The sequence below is a fragment of the Gallinula chloropus genome (genome assembly GCF_964237585.1).
Source record: "Gallinula chloropus genome assembly, chromosome: 10".
Classification (NCBI taxonomy): domain Eukaryota; kingdom Metazoa; phylum Chordata; class Aves; order Gruiformes; family Rallidae; genus Gallinula; species Gallinula chloropus.
Genome location: NC_140095.1, coordinates 22858947 through 22878331, shown reverse-complemented (window position 1 = coordinate 22878331; position 19385 = coordinate 22858947).

Below are 19385 nucleotides of genomic sequence, written 5' to 3'. Positions count from 1 at the left end.
GCTTGTCTGAAGCTGAACATCTCATGTCAGCTGAGTGCTTTGCTGTTGTTTCAGCGAGTGTGCAGAACAGGCCACAAACACGACTGTGTTTTAACCCTGCTTGAACCAGCAGGAACAGTTTACATGAGTGCTGTTGCTTCCAATTTACAGAAGTGTAACAGAGATACCAGATGACAGAAAGGCAAAACTCACCCACCCACATTTGGATTTAGCAGCTGCAAAATGACTGAACTGCTAGAAATACAACTTCAGTTTGGAAATGGAAAGTCACTAACAATTGTTTTGGAATTGTTTTCCTAACCATTGCCTGAATATATATATCTCCCAGTTCCTATCACAGAGAAACGTGACGCAGTGAGTGGTAGAAGCAGCCGAAGACAAGCCTTCTCTGTCCAGAAGAAACGAAAGCACCAGCAGTCTCGCCAGAGCATGGGACAGGCCGTGTCTAAGGGCAGGGATCCCAGGGGCTCTGCCTGCTCTCTGCCATGGTCGGCTGGACGGATGGTGCCTGGACCACCAGCAGAAGTGGCGTGAGCTCACGGCCAGGGCAGACACTGCTTCCTTCCTGCCGCAGCCATGCCGTGGTGATCTAAGGGCTCCGCAATGCTCTGGCCCGCAGCCGGTGCCCACCCACAGGAGATCTCTGCAGGTCCCTGCGGGAACTAACGCTGGAGTGCTGCAACTCGGTATCCAGCGAGCACGCCCAAAGCTGGCTACGGCCTCCCCACCAGTACTTTGGGAGGGGAAGGCGAGTCCCTCCATGGTTAAAGACACTGTGGAAGCTCTCAGTGTGCTTTCTTGCTGTGTCCTTGATTCAGGCTCTACCCAGACTGCATGTAAGGGTCAGCATGATGCCTGGGCTGAGCTACACGTCTGTCCTCAGTGGCTGCTGGCTCCCAGATGCTGTACAGGTCCAGGCCTTGAGCGGATGATTTCCCTGACACACAAGTTGTGAGATAAATGCAGTAAAGATCACGTAACTGGACACAAAACCAAGATTATTTTCCTGCTTTGCATGGTCCAGGGGAACCATAATGACCTTCGCTTCCTGGAGACAGATGAAGGAGGTCTGACAGCGCTGCCTTTCCCTGCTGTGGGGAATTCACTGCCCTTCCAGAAACTTCTCTGGCAAAAGACAACATTTTTCAACAGTAGCTTCCAAGTAAAGGGATCTGACCTCCTGTCCAGGCATGAAGAGAGTACAACTGGATGTTTTTTTAGGATTAATAGAGAGCACAGGCTGAAAAAGGCGGGCAAATGGCAGGTTTTGGCAGTAAGCACAGAACAGCCCATTTTCATTAGGTACCTAAAAGAGATTTTAATGAACAAAACCCAAGCAAATTCTACATGATAATTCTGACAATTAGCACTGCCTGTAATTCTATTTTAGGTCCTGAGTGTGCAAGCTGTGATGCTATCTTTAACCTAAAAACGTGGCAACATTCTAAACTACATAAATTGTGTAAATTGTGAATGTAGAACTTGTGAAACATTGTTACAGGATGAGAAGCACAATCACTTGTAATTCCCTCGGTCAGCAAGTTTTAGGGCTTTCCTTGCCGTGTTCCCAGCAGCATTTCCTCAGTTGCTGTCCCTGCTGCCACCGACACCGGCCCCAGCTCCCTGCCTGCGGTTGCACCACGGCCTCCCTTCTGTGAAAGTTCTGCAGAGAAGGTCTGGGAAAGGATTTATCTTCACTGACTGAGAGTGGTTAATTTGGCAGTTATGGGCCTGAAATTCTTAAAATACTGAATGTTTTATGGGATCCACAAAAGCTATATTGCAGCGAAGGCATTAGCGCATCTGGGGTGCAGACTGATTTCAAAACACATACAACATGCATATGCTTTCCTAGGGAAATGGCTAATGTGCTGCCTCTCACAGTTCTCCAACCCAAAACACCTCACTGAGCTCAGGAAGTTCACAGCCATCCACCACCATCACTCGCCCGTGTTCTGTGAAGGGCTGGCATCCCCATGCTGCAGTTTGGACCCTGGGTTCCAGCCTCTGCAGCAAGAAAGCATCCGGCTCTTCAGCCTCTCTCTCTTTGCTCTTTGTTTTTTCACACTTAGTAAAATTCACCGGGTGGTGACACTCAGTGCAGCGGCATTTTGTGGTGCACAGTTCCCCATGAAGAGAATGGAGCCTGCGGTGTGGTGAGTCAGTTGAATTCCTGTCATTCCCGTGGTGTGGCACTCACTACTCCTTGGTTTAGAAGTGAAAGCAGCAGAGATGACCGAACCAAGCCCGTTCAGCCTGAGCAGAGGTGGGCATGAGTGTACCTTATGAAGAGAAAACATAATGGTGTTTGGAGTACAAACACCAAGGAGTCTCCTAAAGGGCCCTGAGCTCAGCCTGTCTGTTCTACTGCATCTCAGAGCCTTAGTCACTACTCTTGGCTGATGGGGTCAGATGCCTTTCATTTGCCATGTAGCTTTGTTACAAAACACAGCAAGCCTGATTCTGCTTGCTCTTGTACCAGTTTCGTGTGAGTATATCTCCACAGAGCTATGTTCCAGCTCATCCAGACTTACACCAGTGTTCTGGTTCTGGCCAGGCCGGAGTCAACCCACCAAGCAGCCAGCCCAGGTGAGCTGAGTTACCCTGGGCTGTTTCCACCCCACCTGGCATCACTCCCCCATAAAGGGGCCTGGTTGGGAGGGGTGCTTCTGGGTGCTTCCAGGGAGTCTGAGTGTATCTGGGGTGCTGGGCCATTCCCTGCAGTGCTCTGTGTTATCACCAGGTTGGTAAGTTACTCTGTGTTATCAGTGTGTGAGAGTGAAATTTGGGCTGTTATTTGTTCCCCTTTCATGGTGCTTTGGTCAGCAAGCTATCCTTATCCCAGCCAGGCTCTGTCTGTTTCTCTGTGGGAATGAGTGAGTGGTGTGTGGTGCTCAAGCACTGCTTGGGGCTGATACCACAGGCAGGAGTATTAAAGTAAGAATGTGTTAAAGCCACCCTTCCTGGCTGGGTAGAACTCAGGAAGGGAAACCCATCACTGTTCTGGGTGCTTTTGACAGCAAGCAGTAATAAATAGAAATGGGGGTAAAACTTGGATGGGTAAATTTTAGTTGAAATGATCTTTGCGAGTCAATCCCTATGAGCAATGTCAGCTATCAAGGAAAGCAGGTGACTGGGTGCTGTTAGCAGCCTGTTCTGCAGCTGTGTTGGGTGAGGAGCAGCACACAGGCTGATTGGATTAGACCTGGCACCTCTCCTTTGCTGTGTGTGTCAGACTGTGAGATGCAGAGCACATCTACCACGACTGGATCGCTGGCCAAGTGCCTGTGAAGGAAGACAGCATCTCAGAAGCCCCATCGCACTGTGCTGGTGTCAATGTGCCTGCCAGCCAGAGTGAAGGCTGCAGTACCTGGCTGAACCCACCACCCCTCTGCAGCAGCTGCCCTGAGACCACAGCCCCATTGCAGCTTTGCTGTGCTGCTGCTGCACAGCACAGGTGTGCGACACACTGGGGTGGAGAACCAAAGACAGGCACAGAACAATGAGTGATTCTCTGATCCAAGAACTGACTGCAGCATTGTAGGCTCACATGTCCCACTGTGGTGTCCTTGGGAGCCCCAGCCAAGGCTGGAGAGCCACAGGTGAGGGGGGAAGAGGGTCTTTCTGTGTGGCTCAGCTATGATAACCTAACAGATGCAAGTTATTCTCATCTGTTTTGGCTGTTACTTGACCTAGTTAGAATTACGTAAGTATATTAAAGCTGAATGCAAGCACAGCTTATTATTAATCCTGAGAGCTTTCTGTTTACCTGGAAAAGCATGCTTTGGAAAACTTCTAAAGGCTCTCCAGCTGATCATAAGGTGGCACATCTGATGCTTGAGGGTCTAACCAGGGACTGTGCTTTTGGGGCTTTTTTCCCATCTTCTCTTTGATGCTCAAAACTTCAAAAGACACTGATTTAATTTAACTGAAATGTAGAAAACTCCTATTTTCATTGAGATACCTCTCTGCTGCAGTGTTTCCCTTCAATAGAGATTTCTGCCAGGACTTGGGTTCATCCTCTGGCCAGCAAAGATAAATCTCTCTCTTGTGATTCCTCCCCCGCCCTCCTTTCAAACAGATGGAAGACAAACTTCAGCAGCGAGCACACAGCTTCCTGGTGTGGCTTGAAGAGAGGCAGAAATACTTGCAGACTCTTTTCTGGACTAGCAGCGTTCTGACCTTCGTAGCTCTGCCCTTGCTCAGTACCCATCACCTCAGCTCCCTAAGTTCTCTAATCCACTGTGACAGGGCAGAGCTTTCAGCTCTTGTCTGCCCTGCCATGTCCCATGCGCAGCGAGTGATGCTCTGCAGTCTGCTGCCTGGGGCACTTGTGGTACATGGCCACACTCATCTTCATCTCATTGGGACTCTCCTGTGACCCAAGTTCCTTCTGCAGCACGGGAGGGAGAGCTTGCATCAGCATCCCGAAGCTTGTCACTCTGCTCCTTGGTGGCTGGTGGTTGGCTGCCTACTGAACGTGCTCTCAGCATAACTGCCTGGACATTCACATCTCCAAGTACAGTTTATCCTAGGAAATTCACGACTTACCAGGGAAAAGCAGAGTCCTGAAGCAGTACTAGAGTAGATTCTTTTTTCTCTTCGATAGTAAGGCTTTGCTTAGCTCTTGCTGGTCACTCAGCTGGGGCTAACCCTGAGCCCGGGCTGCTGCTAGACAGCAAGCCATGGACTCAGACATCTCTTGACACAATAAGGACCACAAACCAAGTCAGCACTATCCAGCTTCAGATCCCATTGGATAAAAACCCTTTTCCAGCCCAGTTATCTTTCATTTGAATTGGTGAAAATCAGGTAGCCTGGGCAATGGCAAGCACAGGTTCTAGTTCCAGCAAGACATTAGTTGCTTTGGTTGAGAGAATATGGTTTTCCTCTGAAGTGATGAGAGAAACGGATGGACTAGCAAGCAGACAGGGATGTCTCAGTCACAGCCTGGTGCTGGCAGGATCTGCGCTGCTGAGATGCTTATGTCAGGGGTTGTAGCAGAGGCTGGAGGGCCATAAGAGAACACGTGCACCAACGGCAGCCCTGCTTGCTTCATACCCTGGACAAAACGTATTTCACCTCCTGCTTCCTCACAGTCATAAGAAACCATATAAACAAACCAGCAGCAAACACAGTACCTTTAAATCCACGATAATTCCAGTCTATTGACTTCTAATTACTGATTATAGGCATGTAATCACTGGCATGTAATCACTAATTATCTCTAGATACACCACCTGTTTTTGCTATAGAGCATCCGTGTTTGCTCCTGAAGCTCTGGGCAAGGAGGTTGAAGGCAAGACTGCTTCAGGTCTGCAATGGCTGATTAGGTCAAGTGCAGCACCATGGAAACAAGGAAATCTCAGTCTAGTCCTCAAAGTCCTGTCTGGGAGTAAAAGCAGACACGGAGAGACAAGGCCAGTGATTGCTGGGACATGCTGGAACAAGAGGGAGTCATGACAGCAGACTGACATCTGAAAGCAAGTCAGCTTTTGCTGTCACAGCAAAGGCCAAAGGCAGAGTTCCTGAGTGAGAACAGCCAAGCCAGCTTCACATCTTGGGAGAAGATGCTGGATGATGTCATCCAGGAAGCTGGGAGTGAACAGAACAGCAGAAAGAGTCTGATTTTGAGAACATGAAGTCAGAATGGCTGAACTGACTGCTCTTGAAGTGAATCTGGTTCAAGTCTGGCAGAGAATTTTGGGCTACAAATTGATGCAGAATCTTTCCTTATGGAAACCCATCGCATCCAAGCCCTAACTGCACATCAAGCCAGACAGCTCTTTCAGTGGCTACAGTACCACCCTTCCCAAACGATGATCCCAGCAACCTACAGAAGATGGCTACATGCCTGCTTGGCAGTTCCTGAAAGTCTGGAGTTGCACTTCTGGGCTGGTCTTGAACAATCTTCAGGCAGGGTGGCTGAAGCTCACCAAATGTGCAGAACCTCCTGGGTCACCAGCTGCTCTTCTCTCTTGGTTTGAGCAGGTCCAGCTGGTAATGTAGACTCTGTCCAGGCTGGACCACTTGGGGTTTTGTACTGATGCCAGACCTGCTCTTATAAACATCTTAAACGTTGCTTCTGTGGCCTTGAGAGCTTTACTGCTGTTGTCTCCCAACAACTTCATGGCTGAGTGACTCAGTTTGCATCTGACTGTGATATTTGCAGCACCATGAGAGTCCTTGGGCACTAAGGAAGAGGGACAAGGGGAGGGAGGAGAGGCCAGATTCCCCACAAGGAAATTTTCAGGACTGTTCACAATTCTTCTTTGTTAACATTTTGACTATCAGCTCATTTCAGGAGGAAAAAAGGAACCAAACATGTTGAAATGCTGGAATTTCCCACAGGTTTTGCTCATTGCTAAACAAATCTGGGAGCAAAAAGCATTACTCCATGTCAGAAATATTCTTGGAATAGCCCAGCACAGGAGATTATAACATCCCACTGCTCACCAGTGTTGTGATCAGTTAGCATGAGACTGACAGCTCACTGGAGTCTGTGAGTTGTTGGAAGTTACACTGTCCAACAACACAGCAGCACTGTGCAATGAAAGGACCATGCTGTGAATCGCACCCTGGGCTTTGACACACAGTATGGAACAGGCTTGTGGCAGGGGAATGGTTTTTCTTCCTGACTCTGCAGTGGTTTGCTTTTGGTGAAGGATTTCAGGGAAGGCACCATGCTGCTGTGTGCAGTGACACTGGTCCCCAGTACCTAAGGGGCTTTTCCTGCATTGGACAACCATCCTGTTCCCATCTTTTCCAGCTTATGACATGAGGTATGTTCTTCCAGTCTCATCTATTAACTGTCCAGAACAGCACATGCTGGCAGGCAGGGCAGCGTGTTGGCTGGGCCATGGGAAGCTGGGAGATGGAGAACCCTGGATCACAAAGGCCTGTCTGGCCTTCCAACCTATTGCATTCAAATGTTTAGAAACTGGAGATGGTGATGGACCATCAGCCACTGGCCTTCCCTGTCCGATGGAGACAGCAGGCTTACCAGTCACCTGCCCTTCCTGCCCGTGCCTTTTCTCAGGGAAGGAGAGAATCCACCTGCCTCTGACCTCTGCCTCCAGATGTAAGCAGGACACATGGATTTTCTGGTCATGTTTGGCTCTTTCACGATTTCTTCAGTCTTTGTCCCTCAGCCTGACTCTTCCTGCACATGAAATGCAGTGCTGGAGGCTGTCCTGACATTGCTGCAAGAATGAATCAGCAAAACAATCCAGTTTATCTGTCTCCTAAAACAGGACATCCTGGTAGACCAGGACTACAGAGTAAGAGAAGATAGCTCTCGCTTTGCATGAAAGGAGGTAACACCAACTATTTCATCACTGCTGCTTACCATGCATACAGTAATTAGCTGCAGTTTTATCAAATCCTGTAGGAAGCAGATGGGGATGAAGAAATCCATGCTAACTCCCACTGCACTGCTGCCTCTTGGAGTTTCTCCAGCTGGACCTACAGACCTCAGAAGCTAATGAGCTATGAAACCAGATGTGCATTTATCATGCTAACAAAGTTAGGCTGTTATGTCCCTTTCATGCACAATTAAGGATCTGCAGCCTCCAGGCCCACATAAAAACCAGTGTAAAGCCATTTTGTATCTATTTGACATCAAGGAAGGAAATGTCCTCAGCTCAGGACAGAGCTCTCCTTCACTTGAGCTTGTGAGTGTCGGTGAAGGAGGTTGTCAAATCTCACCCAATGTCAGCTGCCTGTTTCCTTCAAATGCTCCCTGAGCCTTACAGGTGCTGTGATCACAGCCACGGAGCCTGAGCCACATCCCTCCTGCCCCTCAACCCCCTGCTGCAGCAGGGTCTCTGCCATCTCATGAACACACATGCCTCCACAGTGTATTGTACATGAGCTACGATTGTGCTTCCCTGTGGCTGTTTACCAGCTCAGGCTCTGAAACACAGTACTTGATAGCTGCCATGAAAATCACCCGACTAGAGAACCCCAGGTATTCACCACTGCTCCTGAAAGGATCCACTGCCTGATGAAAGTCCAGCTGTCATATTTAGCACTGTGATTCCGCTTCACTGGCAGCTTAAAGCCAAAGTGAGGGCCAGTGGGTTTCACCTTGTTAGTGAGAGCAGGGAAGCACAAGATCTACCCTTAGGGTGCAGTGAGTGACTTCCACTGGTGTGGGCAGCATTATGTGAACAAGAAGCCACAGTCTGGGACATGCCTCGCTTTCTTTTTAATCCCCTTCTGGTTTTCTTACAGACAGAATGATGTTGCATAGAGCAGCTGGGAACTGGGAACCAGCACAGAGGTTTGCCAACAAAGGACGCAGAGTTTATCCAATTAAGAAATGCCTTCCGGCCTGGCAAATGCAGAATAAATCAGCAAAAGCATCAGAAAATGCCCAGCGGAGAACAACGGTGCCTGGGCAGTGGCGGGTAAGATGACCCAACATATGACTTCCTTGTCAATACCTTGGCTGTTCAAATGATTCAGTTGGCAATTTAAATTCCCCCTCAAACATCTGAACCACAGTGCTTGGTAAGTGGGTGACCTCACAGAGAAAATGCCTGTGAAAGTTGCACTTCTCTCTGCTGCCTCGATGGACTGGGCAGGCGCGTCCCCTGCTCAGGGAGTGGGGGGAACCGAGCTGGTGCTCGGGCACTGAGAACTACAGTGGAAACCAACGTGGGGCTGGGTGCAGAGTAAAGAGAACACCCACCCCAGACAGGCTGATTATGTCCCATCTTATTAACTAATCCTTTTGCAGAAAGGGATTTGCCTAAAGGCCATTCCCAGGAAGGCTACACTACTTCCCCATTCACAGCTACCACGGTTCACCCTGTAACATGACTGCTGTCCCTTTCTCAGTGCTTAGTAGATGTTCTTAACTAGAAACACACAGTCAGACCTAAGTCAGAAGCTTGCCACTACAAGACATAATTTTCCATACAATAAATGCCATTCCCTAAGTCAGAACACTGGCTGTTTCTTCTCTTTGGAGGTATGCCCAGCAGTACCCATCTGACAGGCTCAGCTTGGACTCCTGAGCCAGCTGGGGCAGGCACTCCTGCACCAGGGTCAGGATGCACACATAGCTCTCAACCTGAGGAACTGCTCCGCCAGGCTGATGTGTTGGCTCTGGCAGGTCCTGCAGCAGCACCCAAGTACATGAGTTAAATGCTTGCTATTTCCATCCTCCTTGGGCTCAGGCTAGGACACCAGCCTTCCATGGGATCCCCTCCCTGATCTGTATCTCTGGGAGAGGAGATCTGTTTTGCCAGCAGGATTTGAGGAAGCACCAGTCATGCCTGTCTGCCTCAAAAGCATCTTTGTCAGCTGGCACATAAGCACATGATTTAAAGAAAGTAAAATGTGCTTGATTACAGGGGACAGACATTTTGTCATTGTATAATTGAAAGTTTCAAATCTGATCTGAGACATACCCACAGAGAAATGTAAACAGCACGTTCTGCTGGCCTCAAAAGCAACGCTATTGCAGCGAACACACACTTTCCTGGTGCTCTTGAACTAGAGGTCTTTAATGTATGATACCCAGCAGAAAGAATCTGAAGAGCAAGTTGCAATTTGAGAAATATTGTCTTTTATACAGTAAATAATTTCCATTAAAGGTCAGATTTTAAAGCTTTTGCTTCTTAGAAGAGCCCCCGTGCTCCTTAACTGGTGCAGATAACATCAGTGCAACCATTCATGCAGCAAGGCACTAGGAAAGATAAACATCAGAATCAAGATTTGAATAAATATTACTATTAAAGTACAATGCTGGAACTTCTGCACATTTGCAGAACCAGACAAAGGCCAGGCCTCGTTCCAAGGAATTTTAATTCCCCATAAAGCTATACAACGATATGGAGAGGTCCCAACAAAAACAAGGGGGTCACTCTAACTGCACCGTGGTCAGTTCACGAAGCCATGGGCCAGTCTGCGGCTCAGGAGTGAGCCTTTCCTCCCGAGAAGAACTTGCTTCCTCCACTGCTATGACTTGGCAGCTAGAAGGCAGGGGCTCTGCTCACTGAAGTATTCTGCCCGCCAGCTCTGAAAGCTGATGTGTCAGTTTTCCCCTTTGCTAGGGGCTGAGATGGTTTTCCGCTTCTGCTCAGTGGATCCAACTTGCTTGGGAGGAAAAATTCCTTCAGGCAAAGGCAGTCCCTCCAGAAAGTAACGACCTGGTGGGCAGCCACTTTGTGCACATGTTTGGACCATACTGGTGGTCTCACCACTAAGCATCCAGGTGCTGGGGGTGCGAACGTTTGCCAGGAGCGCAGTAGTAGAAGAAACTACCAAAAATACCCTTGTTCTGGGTGCTTGAAGGGGTAATGCCTTCCTTAGGTGCCAGGTGCTGCCCCTGCAACATGACAGCCAGCATCACGCAGCAGCAGTGCTGATGCCCCTGATGAGGTGAGCAGCGGGCTCTGGGATGGGCATGAAGCCTGTGGTGGTAAATTCCATGAAGCCACAAAGCTGGGGCAACTGAACGTGGAAGTTCATGAAAGATTGTAAGAACAAGCAAGTTTAACCCTCTGGTGTTGCTTTAGAGCAGGTAAGGGTAGACACTGAGCAGTGTGTCACACAGTGCTGTTAGCGTAACGCGTCTGAGTTCGCTGCCACCCTTTGTTTATGTGCAGCGCACCCTCTCTTCTCCCAGCCCTTCAGACCTGAATAATCAGTCAAAAATTCAAGGTCCTGTAGATTGTTCAACTTGGATGGACAAAAAAGGGACAGAGTTAATGACACTGGCACAAGTCTGGCTGCAAAAGCAGACTGCTTCCCAGAGCACAAAAGGAAGGAAACAATCCCAAGCCGTTTCCTGCAGCCTGTGCCCACCGAGTCCCTCTCCAGGCGTGATCACAGGGAGACTGGTCTCCATGATGAGTCAGGCCCCACGACTGAGAACCTCTGGTCCTTGGGGGGTTGGCACAGACAATGGCGCTGCTCTGTTTTCACAAAACCAGTTGGAAAAACCATAGCTGACATCTCCTAACACAGATATGTGGTGTGAGGAACTACTGGACGGGATGTCAAGCCCAGGTACTGCATATGCTTGTTCTATATTAAAAAATGAGCACTTGGGAAAAGAGTCTTAAGTCAAAACTCCAGTTTTGGTGCTGTGTGATGGATTTCACAGCCGTTAGCACAGCTGAGACTTGCCTGTCTCCCTGCCCTTCAGGCCTCCTGTGCTTTTCCAACGGCGTTGGAACTCTCAAAGCATCACCTTCGCCCAGCCGGGGCACGGAGCTCGCTTGCTCGGGGCTGAACGGCTGCGTGGGGGTGACTGGGACTCCCGTGTATGTGTGCGTGAAGCCTGTGCACAGCTGACATCGCTGGGGTGCTGCTGTGGCACCTGCCTGACCAAAGTGCCCACCCAGGGACCACGGCCCAAGCAGCGAGTGTCCCCGCCTGCAGGGACCGGCGAGGCCGCTGCCGCTGCCCTCACGGACGGGCCCGTTTGCGCCGCGGCGGCACCGGCGAACGCCTCCAGCTGCGAGGTGTCTCCGTGCCGCCCTCTCGCGTCCCCGCTCTGGCCCCGAGGGGCCGCAGACGCGCCCCGGGAACGCGGCCGGCGGCGTCTCGTCGTTGCAGCTCTCGGGAGCCGCCGGCGGCACCGGGTCCCGCCCCGCACGGGGCTGTCCCAGCCGGCGCAACGCGGCCTCTCTCACCGGGTCCCGCCGGAGCGGAGCCAGGACCGCTCTCCCCGAGCCAGCAGCCGAACGCGCGCGGCCGCCGAGCTCCGCGCCGCTCCCGCCCCGCCCCGCCCCGGAGCCCCCGCCGGCCCCGCCCCGCGCGGAGCCGCCCGCGGCCCTGTCCCGTCCGGTCCCGTCCCGGCGGCGCGGCGGGCATGGCGGCGGGCGGGCGGCGTGGCGGCGAGGAGCTGCCGGTGTACCTGGCGCGGCCGGGCACGGCGGCGACGCCCCGGCAGAAGCGCGGCGGGCTCTTCTGCAGCGTCGAGGGCGCCTTCGAGAGCAAGACCCTGGACTTCGGCGCGCTGCGCGTCGGGCAGCGCCGCGCCCCGCCGCCCGCCCGCCCCGAGCCCGACCCCGAGCCCGGCCCCGGCCCGGACGCCGGCGAGCCCCGCGCCCCCGCCGAGGAGCGGCCCCAGGACCTGGCCCCTGCGGACGACAAGGTAGGGGCCGGGCCGGCGCGGCGGGAGCGACGGGGCCCGTGCGGGACTCGGGGCGGTGCTGCGCGGCGGCCCCGGCGGGCCGAGGGGAGGGGGCGGCCCCGGTCCCCGGGCGCGCGCGGTCGGCCGCCGCTCGCCCCCAAGGCCGGTCCCGCAGGAGCCGCAGGCGGGGCGGGCGGGCGGCGGGGCCGGTCGCAGCCTTCGCGAAGGAGGGGTTTGCTGTCGCCCCGGTGCGCGGGGCCCGGCGGTTCTCCCGAGGGTCCTCCCCGCGCTACCGGCAGAGGTGAAGATGAGCGTTAGGGGGGCTGGCTCGGCTCGCTGGAGTAGCTTTTTTTATACTTGTATGAACGAATACCCGCTCCCTCCCCGAAAAAAGAAGCAGGGTGGGGGTGGAGTTGCTCCCGCAGCCCCGGCTGTTTCCCATCTCACACTGACACACGTAAGTGGTGTCAGAGGTGAGGGACACCGCACTGAGCTGGAAGTGGCATCCTGAGGGTATCGGCAGGCAGTGAGTTTCTTAATTTATGCCAAACTCAAAGTAACAATCAGATTCATCCGGCTCTGCAGCGTAGGTACCTCTGCCAGAGGCTGAGGTTGCTTGCTTTTCTGGTCCCAGTCCCATTTACACCAGCAGTGTGGCAGGAAGATGGTTCAGTTAACAGTGTTGAGCAAGTTCCTCAGCTGGGATTTCAGTGAGGCTCTCGCTCATGTACATACGAGGCAAGTAAGACCACTAGCTGGTCTGTTAGTCAGTGAGTTAATTTGGGTCTGAACTTGATTGGAAGTAGTTACTTTAAGGGCACTGGTTTTCCAGGGTGAATAAGGAGAATTAATAAAACCAATTTTTAAAAAATGGAAGCAAAAATCACTGAAGTAAATTTGAGCCTGCAGCTTATAATGAAAAAGTGGTGTGGTTGTCTCAGGGTTCTGCAGAAACCTCAGCTTGTATCCAGAGTGCAAACCTTGATGAACTGCTCCTGCCTGTGACCCAGAGGACTGCTCTCCCCAGCCAGAGCCCCTGGAAGCTCTGAAGTGCAGTGACTTGGGTGCTTTGGTTTTGGGGAGAAAGCATCAGGCTGTCTTCAGTGTCTGCTGTCTTCTGTACAGGCTTTTAGCTAGGCAGGAGATTGCTCTGAGGTTTCTTCATTGCACATTTATTTCTTCAGCCTTTGCTTTTCGGTTTCTTGTTAGTACACTGTTTGGTTCAGTGTCTTCAGTGTCTGCTGTCTTCTGTACAGGCTTTTAGCTAGGCAGGAGATTGCTCTGAGGTTTCTTCATTGCACATTTATTTCTTCAGCCTTTGCTTTTCGGTTTCTTGTTAGTACACTGTTTGGTTCAGTGTCTTCAGTGTCTGCTGTCTTCTGTACAGGCTTTTAGCTAGGCAGGAGATTGCTCTGAGGTTTCTTCATTGCACATTTATTTCTTCAGCCTTTGCTTTTCGGTTTCTTGTTAGTACACTGTTTGGTTCAGTGTCTTCAGTGTCTGCTGTCTTCTGTACAGGCTTTTAGCTAGGCAGGAGATTGCTCTGAGGTTTCTTCATTGCACATTTATTTCTTCAGCCTTTGCTTTTCGGTTTCTTGTTAGTACACTGTTTGGTTCCTGTTCTTGAGCTTTGCTCCTTTACAGGCTGTTTTGCGGTGTATGGAACACGATTCATGTTGTTCCTATTGGTACCGACCTTATCTGTGGTATGGTTTGAATAGCAGCTGCAGAACTGGCCGCTGCATTAATGACTTCATGCTGCTGCTTGTTGGAAAAGAAACATCATCTCAGGGCAGCCTGTCCGCAAGCTTTGCTGTGAGCTTCTCTTTGTTAGCTGTACCAAAAATTCAAAGCAGTCTCATTCCCTTTTAAGGTCTTATGTAGACCCTTATCTCTAGAGTTTTGTAGCCCAGGTTTTCCTTCAACAGCTTCTTTCTTCGTGAAGATTTCTAGTCCCAGATTCCTTCCTCTGAGGCCTTTGATCTGATAAGCATCAGCAACCCAACCCTTTTTATCTGCACCTCTTGCCTAAGAAGGTGGGAAGCTTCATATATAAGTGTTCCTGTGCATGCAGGGATGGAAGGAATCGTATGACTTGGTTCTGAGGCTCTAGAGTGTCCCGGTGTGTGACCAATCCCTGTGGGAAGTGCCCATGGAGCGCACAGAGCCACGCCGGGGTTCTGCACAGCCACAGAGTTTGCTTATGTTGAGCTCTGCAGATTCAGACCACACAAAGGCTCTTTTGTTGAGGCAAATCGAACTTCTTTGAGTAATTCCACAGATTAAGAAACAGAGAGAGGTTAAATCACCTACCCTTGATCAAGGAACCCAGTGGCAAAGCTGGGAGCAAGAGACGGGCCTGCGCACAGGCCGCGGGCAGTGCCATATGCTGAGCTTTGCACTGAGCAGTTTCTGGGGAGCACAACAGACCCACACACTCTTGGGGTTTGGTTTGGGTTTGGGTTTTTTTTCTAGGTTTGTTTTGGGTTTTTTGTTGGTGTGTTCTTGCTGCTGTTGTAGTGGCATTAATTACAATTGAAACACCAGCATTTCTGCAGGAGGACAGCTGCCATGTGTAACTGCTTGGTGGTAGCCTGTGATGTCACACAACTGGTCAGTGTAACACAGGTCCAGGCAGATGTTTCAACCTCACTTTGCTTTATCACAGAGCCTGTTGGAAGGGCAAACACTGAGCTGTGGATTTGGGGACAGTGTGTCCGCAGTTACGCTACCTGGCTAAGTTAGGTGCCTTTGCTAGTGGCATTTGAGCTTTGCAGGTTGATGCAGGGACAGGGAGCATGACAGGTCACCGGGGCAGGGGCCAGGGGTGACGTCTGGAGCAGGCAGCTGCCTGCCTGTGTAGCTTTCTGGGCTCAGCCACATCCTGGCACCCTGTCCTGGTGCGGGACTCGCCCAAACAAGAGACATGCCTTCAGGTGCTCCTTGCTAAAAGCAGGAGCTGCTTTCACCAGCACGAAGATCTACCTCAGCAAAGGCTATTGTTGCAGAAGACTTAAAAGATTTGGAAAGAACAATGTTGGGGCCCAGATTCTGCCCTGATCTAGACAAATCACAGACACCTGATGTAAACAAGAGTGATTTAACACTGTGCAGGTTTCCATCAGTAATACCTTATGTGGACTCTACCACAGTGAAGTTTCCTGGAGTTTTCCTCAAGAGCTGCTGTGCCTTTTCTCAAAGCGGAATGTGTTACAGCACTTGATTTACTGTAATGAAGCCAAAGAGAGTTTCTCTGTAGGTCGCAGGCAACACCCTCTGAATTCCTGCAGTAAGGATGTCCACCAGGGCTGGTAACTCATGAATAGGTGCTGGCGAGCTGCACTGCTTCTTTGAAGAGCAGGGAAGGAGCTGTATGTGCAGAGGGTGCCTGTGAGGAAGGTAAACCAGAAGCCTGAGGTAGCCTCCTCCCGGTCCCTCCCTGCTGCTCTGCCAGGCAGGACTCTGCTGTTTGGTAACAGGGGCAGGAGCACTGGGCTTGTTACGCTCACCCACAGACCCTGCGTCCCGTCCTGCTGCATGGTTCTGCAGTGAAGTCGTCATTTCCAAGGCAACTGGCTGTGGTCCCACAAACACGGGATTGCAGCTTCACCGCAGGCTGGGGCAGCTCCATCAGCCTGACGGGCCAGGAGGAGGAGGAGGGGGCTCCCGCCCTTTGCAGGAAGCAGACGTGTGAGGGAAGCTACAGGGCAGTGAAAGCAGGTGAAGGGTCCATCCCCTCCAGAAGACCCATTGGGGCCAGCCCTTGGCTTTCTCCTGGGGGTAGCCACTGTCACACATGCCTTCCATGGCCACTTGTGCGATGCCACGTGGATTTGTTTCGTGATAAGTCCTGGAAAGACAGGCAGGGCTGCCTCAAATGGAGAAGGAAGCTCAAAGAAACTCAATTCTCTCTTAGTTTTTTTTCTGACACTTGTAAAATGTGCTATGACTTAAGCATTCAGCTCTTTCTGTTTCCATTGCCAGTAATTTATAGCAGAAACACCAAGCCAGCAGCAGTCTTTTCCTTACCAGTGAACTTCGCGTGATCTGAAGTTGCAGTTGTGCAACAGTTTAAAATCTTCATTTATGGAAAGGATCATAAAGCACTTCAGCATTAATTCATAACCTCAGTATCACCCCATTCATCAGAGAGCTCAGGGTTTTGTTTTGGTTTTACCTTTTTTTCTAAGAAAAGTGTTTGGAGTTACATTATTTCTGGTGTCTCCACAAGCAATAGGAACAAACCCAGGCCATTGAACTAGTTCCCACCATGCAAATACAGCGGTGAAACCTATGCTGTAATTCATGGACTTTGATGCTGGATTCTCTGATCTTTATTGGGAAAAAATCCTCCACATTTTTGTTTATCTGATGAAAAAGAAACCTGATGCCTTTGGGGCACAACAGTAAGGGGTCAGTTCTTGGGCTGTTCATGTCGGGATACGCTCTGCTGCCAGGTGCTAAGCAAAACTGCAAAGGTTGATGAACCACCCCCGTGTGAGAAGACACAGTGGGTCTCCTGAGAGTCACACAGTAGCCTTAGTTTTCCACAGGAATTAGGGATTCAGTTGAAAAATTCCTGCTTCCTACAAAGAGGTTTTGTTTTACCAAAAATCTCACCCTAACATGAAAACGGTTTGATTTATGGCACAGCCTCATGGCAACAGTCCTTGGCTCCTGCCTGTCCTCGTCCTCAGCTCTGGGTGGTCCGGGCTTTGCAAGTCGACTGGCCCCCAGCATTGTGGGTGGTGCAGTCGGAGCAGGGGGCTGGCACTGGGCGTACCTGGGGGTACCTGGCCACAATGCCTGTCAAGTGCTGCGATGGGGCTCTGGCCAGGGATGCTGCAAGAAAGACGCCTGCAGCAGGACAGGGCATCCCTGATGCAGCAGGACACGGTGGGGATCTGTGATGCAGCAGCTTCACTCCTCTGAAGAGGGTCTGGCAGATGAAGCCCATGAGGGACGAGGGGTTCTGTCCCTGCTGAGCTGCTGGCTTTGGGGTGAGGTGCATAAATGAAGGACTGATCCCCAGGTACCTGTGACCCTGACAGAGGTGTTGTGGAGTGTCACCGGGAGCCTCCTGGCAGGCAGCATTCAGGCAACAAACACACTTTGGGAACCAATCTACATGAGCCATGTGCACATTTCTTCTTCTCACAAATCTGTGAGACACTTGAGATGCCCATTTTAGGAAAGAAAGGGAAAACAATGAAAAAATTGAGAAGTAGCTTAATGTTTGTGATTTGCAAGGCGAGAGTCAGGGCTTTCTCACTTGGAAGAGGCTTTGCTGTGTTGGAAACTCCTCTAAGCATTTTTTATGAGTGTAGTTGAAAGTGTGGAATGCAAACTCCGGTAGGTTTAAATTGAAGTGAAACATTGTGGTTTGGCCATAGCAAAATAGTTGGTTCCATCCAAAATAACCTTTTCCTTTTCTTTTGGTCTAAGATGTCAGTACCTCCAGCCAGCCAGAACGACGTGTGTGTTGCCTGCCCACGGGCAGGAGGAGTGCTGGCCTGATACCTGCCAGGCATCACAGGGAGGCAGACTAGGCTTTTGGGGGCTTGCATGTCCTGACGGATGGCATCTTGCTGACAGATGAGCAGCTGCCAAGACACAGGTTTCCAGGAGGGTTCAGCAGGGTCCGGGGTTGTGTCTCAGCCGCTCTGTTCCTCTTGCACCACATGCCTGGTGCCCGCTGGGCTCTCACGCTGTGGTGCTTCTGCAGAGAGGTTTTGCTCACAGTGGCCCCCGGGCAGCCGAGGTCCCACAGCGGCTGGGCTGGCTGCTGGCACCCTCTGTGCTGGACACACAGATGAAGGCATCTAGAAGATGCTGACCTCTCGTGTGCAAAGGGAAGGGACCAGGAAATGTCCCAACCCTGTGTGTGCTGCACTGGGTGGGCTGGCAGCATGGGAGCATGAGCTTGCAAGTTGAGTAGGTAGACACATCCCCTTAGGAAGACTGTGTGGGGCTCGAGGGGAGGGTGTGTGAATGGTTTAGTGGAAAGCTGTGTGCTTCTGTGTTAAAGCAACTCTTCTCCCGTGTTGCTGGCCAGCTGGGAGGAGAGGTACAGGGTCTGAGGAGGGGACAGGGATGCTGGGGAGGAATGATCCCAATGTGGTTTTGAGGACTTGGATACACGAGCTGGGAATGACAAAAAGAGGTTCAGCTCTGGACAGTGCAAGCAGACAGACCTAAAGAATGTAAAATGCAGATACCATTTCAAATAGTGTCAGAACAAGGTTTTGTGATGAGACCCCAAAAAGTCATTTCCTGTGTGCAGCCTAGTCTGCAGAGATGGTCAGGGGGAGAGCAGAGCTGATCGCTGACAGTCAGCCCTAATCCCAAGGAAAACCACAGAGATGAACAGCTAAAGCTGCATTTGCTCTGTTACTTTACTTTGGGCAGAAGCTTTCCCTATGCAGAGCCCTTCACCTCGTCACCACCCACCTCTGCACAGAGGTGGAAGGCAGAGAAGTTTGATTTTTCTGCCAGGGAGCAGTTGCTATGGATGGCTGGAGGAAATGGGAGGAAGAAACAAAACCCCAAACATGCCGGCAGCCTTCCTGGAGACAGGGCTGAGAAGCTGGAAAATATAGGTGGACCTTGGCTTGTGCAGCTGGCTGGCTCTCAGCTGTGGGTCGTATCCAGCAGCATCTTTCCCATTGCTCTGCTGGGAACAGCCAAGCTCCATTTTACAACACATGGATTCGGATCTGGTCGTGGGTGTTTCCGTTCTGCTAATGAGGGGAGAAGCAGTGATGCTGAGCAGAGAGCTGCAGTGGCTCCAGGCCTTGCTCTGCAAGTTGAAAGGGACAAGTGCCTGTATTTCATGGATGTGCTCTGAGGGAATCGTGTCGTTTCATTGGAAATCTGAATGCTGTTGTGCAGCCAAAGCTCACCCTGTGGAGAGAGCTCAGTGTGTAGCAGAAGCCATCTCCCTCCAGGCTTGGCATTGCCACCTTGACAGGGACGACCTCTTAGGCTGGGTGGTCTCCCCTGGGCCTGGTGCAGCGGGAAGGAGCAGGGGAGGCAGGAGTGGACATCCCCATCGGGCTGATGCTGTGTGCCTCTTCCCCATTGCAAAGGGCAGTGGGACACACAGACAGCTCGCTGCCCTGTCCTGGGTGCTTGTGTGGGTGCAGGCATTGGGAGGCTGCATCCTAAAAGAGCAGGGTTGTTGGGTTGCACATGCATTGCCAGCCATGCTGCTGTGGGTCAGGCCTCAAGAGCACTGATGCTGGATTAAAGGTCGTGTGGTGACAGAGCAGCCAGCATGGTGCATTCTCTT